Genomic DNA, 5935 nt, shown 5'->3' on the forward strand with positions numbered 1-5935 from the left:
CCACTGTTTCTCAGCAGTGATATTTTTCCATCCTGGTATTGAAGAGTTTAATGTCAAGGTCACATACATCACGACAAAGCCTTCTCTGCGCGGCCTGACAATCCCCCATGACCTGATTTTTTTCTGATCTTCACCCAAATTATTAATTTCTGACTGAAACAGGATTAGAAAAAAAATTCTGGGCGTTTCAGGGGGTAAAACGGTGGATGAAAAGAGAGCCGTGTGACACTGAGCTGAGCTGGAAGAGAGGAATTCACACGTGTGATCAAACAGGCTCATATTCTGATAAAACATCTGTAAAATATGATGCAGTTGTAAATTACTTTAAATTCCATTTGGCAATCCAAAGCAGGAAATAGACTTTTTCTATATACTCAAGTGTGCTTTGCATACTCTACTTAAACTCTGATCCTCCACAACTAGATCAGTATTAGAAGTCTACACTGAATTTCTATTGAACGACAATGATTTCATCAGCTGTCACACTCATGAGGAAATTCATTATTAATTATAATTCATTATTTGTGATGTTCTAATTAATATAAACTTAATAGGGTCTTTTCTGCTGTTCTCCTGCCATGAAATGGCATATAAATATAATCTAAAACACATTTAATCCTTCATGCCATAGTAACACATCATTTATTTTACGGCAATAATATGATGTTTATAACTACGGCTCAAAGTGCTTTAACAGGGTCATCTCTATGTATGACACCACATTGCAAAGACATGTCATCTCAAAGAACACAATTTGTGACAATTCATAGTAACATTACTGATCGCAATTTTGTTTTCTTAATAATGTGCAGAATTGTATACATGCTCTTACTACATGATGTAGCCTAATCATGATTCATCAATTTAAAGGAGTAAAAAGACTATTGAAAGGCTTATCTCACTTAAAGAGTTAACGTTGGAATTAAAAATAAGAACTTGGACTATTCTTATGTTAAACGTTAGCTTGTGTGAGGTGAGACCTTAACATTGAAAAGCTCGACTAGAAGAATAAAGACGGGTTATTTTCTGGTGACAGTAGGATATGAATTTGGTTACTCCACAACTCTAAGGCTAGCTACGCCATCTGGAGGTAGGCCTATATTAAGGATACAACGCTTGTTTAAAACTTGACGCGCTATCACTTCAACAGCATATTTGAATGCTAAAAGTAAAGGAGTGAGTTCAAAATAGGTGCTTAAAATGACTTTTTGTCTTTTCTCCAAGAGCTTTGGACTCACTATTCGAATGACATGAATGCAGTGAATCTGTTTGGGCCATAGCCTAGCCCTCTACCATACGTATAGATGTTGTTGTTAAAAAGAGACTTAATGATTCATTTTTTTTTTTTTACCTGTGTGTACCACTAAGCAAGTTCTGAAGTTCTTACGGATAAGGCTTATTGTATAAACTAAAGATGCAAAATATGATAGCATACGATCAAAAAAGAAGCTAAGTCGGGAGCTGCTATGTTGTAGGCCAATAGAAATCCTACTCAATTAAAAGTTAGCCGTCATGTTCTTGTCACGGTGCAATGGCCTACTACAATTCTCACATTGAACCATTCAGCCTTTACTTGTGTGCGATTAAATATAATGAAGTCGCCTCTGTTAGCGGAATTATAATGGACAGCAGCTAGCCTAAATTTGTCATACTGGTTGAAAAACTATTTTGACCGTTTTCTAACGGGCTTTCGTGTCTGACACGTAACTGGGGATCTCGCTCGATGTCCTGTCCTTTTTATACAAGTGCATGGTAGCCGAAATCAGCAGAAGTCTGGTCAAATTGTGCTAATTCAGAACCAGTTAAGTGGACAGCGACATCTCGGCAGGGATTAAACCATGAAATTCGCTTACGGCCGGAATCTTAATTAACGGACTGCAAGCTTGTATCGCGAGCGACATGAGGTATCCACACTAAAATATGCAACATGTAGTTTCTGGTGTCCAAACTAATTAGAAAAAAACTTTTAAACCTAATGATGTAATTCCAAAGACATAGCAACAAATGGGGTTTCAATATTCCAAGTGTCTTGATTCTTTGTGCCAGGCAGGCAATTAAAGCGTTTATTTAGGCCTACCCCTTTCATGAACATAAAACAAATCAAACCAAGACACAATCTTTGAAGAATGTGTGGGGAAATTGAAAATCGTGGTCTTTAAACCATTCCTTTAAGATGTCATTGTAAATTCAAACATCTGTTTTGACAACAAAAACTGGGCTATATATTCTTCACATTTAACAGCGGTAAGCCTAATAAGTCAAGGTAATGGACACCATTCTAAGGAGTCTACAAGGAATTGGGATCCTCTCCAGGTCTGCAGAGTTTATCATAGGCAGGGAGCTCCCAGCCTTGCAGGACATCCTCAATTCACGATGCATCAGAAAAGCTGGCAGGATCCTTAAAGACTGCTACCATCCATCCTATAGACTTTTTTCCCCTTTGCCTTCTGGTAGGCGTTACCAAAGTATTCGATCTTGCACCCGTAGATTGGAGAGCAGTTTCTTTCCAAGGGCCATCAGGCTTTTAAATGAAACAGTCTCGCCACCTTACACTTTACATGTTACAGTTTTCTACTGTTTGCACTACAGTAATATTGCACTACCTGATACCAGGCACATTTGATTTGTCTTTAGGTTAGTATAGGTATATTAGGTTAGTTTAGGTTACTATATGTGTATTATATGTTCAGCAGATGGTATTGTATATTTATTTTGTAGATTTATTATATGTTTATTATATTAGTAATTTATGTTCAGAGTACTTATATGTTATGTTATGTTATTTTATGTTATGCTATGGTAGGTTGTTGTGCGGTGTCTGAATCTTTTTTCTGTGTATCTGACAAATAAATACTTGAACTTGAACTTGAACTACCAGCATGGGTCTATTCTGTTTTAAACATATGAAAAACACAACCTACAGTGCATCCAGAAAGTATTGAGACTCATTCACTTTTCACATTTTGTTATGTTTCTCTTTATGCTAACCCCCCCCCCCCCCCCCCCTTTAATAAAACTTTATTAATAAAGAAACATCATCTTTGACATGAGTATTCCGATCCTATGTAGTTAAAGCACTTTCGGCATTGCCTCCAATTTCAAGTCTTCTTAAGTATGAATGGCGTGACAATTGAACACCTGGATTTGGGGATTTTCTGCTATTCTTCTCTGCAAATCCTCTTAAACTGTTACAGGTTGAATGGGGACTATCGGTGGACACTCATTTTAAGATCCCTCCAGCGATGTTCCAATTGGGTTCAAGTCAGGGCTCTGGCTGGGCCACAAGAACATTCACAGAGTTGTCCTATAGCCTAAGCCACTCCTGTGTTGTCTTGGTCGTGTGCTTAGGGTCATTATCCTCTTGGAAGATGAACGTTCAGCCCAGTCTGAGGTCCTGAGTGCCAAGGGTCCCTTAAGGATATTTCTGTACTGTACCTTGCTCTGTTCGGCTTTTCCTTAAACAGGACCAGTCGCCCATGTATTCCCTTCCGCTAGTCAAATTGAACGTAATTTATTGAAAGAAAACCAGATTCATGTCACTAATCGGGAACTGTAGGCTGTAAGGCTGTGTGACACGCCTTTGTGTCTAAATAATAAGTATTGTGTTTTTGGCATGTTTTTGTTCGTAACTTGTTCATACGATAGTTGATATTTTTTTATATCTCCTTTTTGAGAGAGGTTTTATGCGGCGGTGGTCATCAAACTGACGCTCCAAGGCGGCCATGTTGGTAGGACCCTAATGAAATCCAATGAGGGTTCAAGTGATTTTTGGCTCTGCAAGCAATCAGTGTGGACACATGCGTCCAATTTCCGATTTCAGTCCGATTTAAATTGGATATTGGACACATGTGACTCCCCAGAACTAGATTCATTGTGTCCAACTTGAGTCCGACTGGACTCCGATGTAAACCCCCAGACACACGATTCGATTCCGCTGGTAATTGGACTGGGCGCTCATGTGTCTCTCGTATCTGATTCAAAATGGACAACAACAACTTTTGCACGTGCTTGAGATCGTGCCCACAGACATATACATGCATCATATATAATGTATATGATATGATAAACGCTGCTAGACGCTCAGTTCTTGTGCTCCCTCTCATTCACGTGAAATACTGAAAGCGAAAGTGAAACTTAGAAACTGGAACGCAACTGTTTGGGACAGAACGCGCTAATTCAGTGAACAAATATTTTCTTATTACTTTTCCACCCGTTGTTAGTCATGTAATCCATTCATATCGATGTGAATCAATCAATACTAATACAACTTTAACTGTGGTGTGTTTTTGTTTCATTTCACAACGTATTTACTGTATAATCAACGGTTTTGTTTCATTTCACAACGTATTTACTGTATAATCAACGGTAGCAGATGTAAACATTCCGCATTTGATTTGAACTGATCTAGTTTTGTCACTTCCATGTGCTTTGAGATAGAGCAGTTAACCCCCCATGGAGACCCCATGGAGAGAATCGGATAGGATCGGAGTGCTGCCATCATGTGCCCGCACTGAATGTCTCACTCAGCTCAGTTGTCAATTGGATATAGCCTAACCGTTGAGGGGGAGAGAAGTGAGAAGAGTCTTGAGCCCCAGGTGCCCTTGTTGGTCCATTAGATGGATTTATTCAGGAGATGTTTTTGAGCTTCAAAAATCAGCAAGTTGGTATAGCAAGCTTAAGTGTATGCTGCTTGGTTACTGACTGATTCAGTCATTCCTGATCGAATTATGTGCCTATTTTTTACACCGTGAGGCTCTTCTTTTAGCAGGTTTAACACTTACTTGAGTTAATTTACCCAGGTTTGTCACACAACCACGTAGGTAAAGATTAGAAGGGAATACCTCCCTCGCTAGATCACAGGAAAATGCGCTGGACGATATAATCTTAAGTAATGTTTACTTTTGCATCGTTTTCTTTGAAAAGCAGAAATATTTTAACCACTGTCCTTAAAAAAAAAAAAAACAAGTTGTGGTATTGACCAGGTGGGCATATAGGCTATACCTGAAAGGTCAGGCAATATCAGTTCAGCTTTAGGCCTACTCATTGCACTCTCTCACCTTTGCTATGTAAGCTATTTATAGACTAATGAGAACTATGACCTGGGTCCTACTAATATGGCCCCATATGAAGCCAGATTACTGTTATGGCTTCTCTCACCAGATTTACCTTGTCTCGTAGACTAGTCCTATTAGTCTACTTACCAGAAATGTTTAAAAATAATGTTAGCAACTCTGAATTGTGTTTTTAGATGATTTACACAAAGTGATCCAGGCAATATTCTTCGCATTGACCTAGCAATTCCCTAGAGTGAATGTGACGGCAGTTGTGACGAATGACAACTGAGGCCACTAATCTGCAATCCTAGCCTTTTATTAGTCCATACGCTATTAGTGGTTGCAGCCTACAGTGAGGTTTGAAGCACTAAAATTACAGTAGAATCAGTGTCATTGTGTCATGTTGTTAGTGGATGCCAATAGAAAAACAACAGGAGAGTCTATTTCAACAGCAGAATTACCGAATCGTGAAATACATCATTCTCACCACAAGAGGTCGCGCTCTACTGCGATAAGGTAGCCTTTGCATTTTCACTGTTATTTCTGTCGTGTAAATGTCACTACACGTCAGTGTCAGTCGTTACTCGTCTGTTCGGAACGTGTACATTTTGCTGGGAGGCTGTAAAATTTGTTTTCAATTAGCCCACCCTAATCAACCTAATGGTCAACCGTTTGGTACGGTTTTGCTGCTGACCAAATAAGATTTGTATAGTTCTACTGGCTACCATGTGGACCTAATCTGTAATTGAGTTCACGAAATGAAGGCTGCTGCAAGGTGCATTTAAAGCGTGAGTAAACAAATCTGAGCGTAACATGTCAAGCAAGTATGGCCAATTACGACCCGTCTTCGCTTTTATCTTTAAGTGTAAAGACAGCGTAAT

This window comes from Sprattus sprattus, assembly GCF_963457725.1.
Source record: "Sprattus sprattus genome assembly, chromosome: 9".
Classification (NCBI taxonomy): Eukaryota; Metazoa; Chordata; class Actinopteri; order Clupeiformes; family Clupeidae; genus Sprattus; species Sprattus sprattus.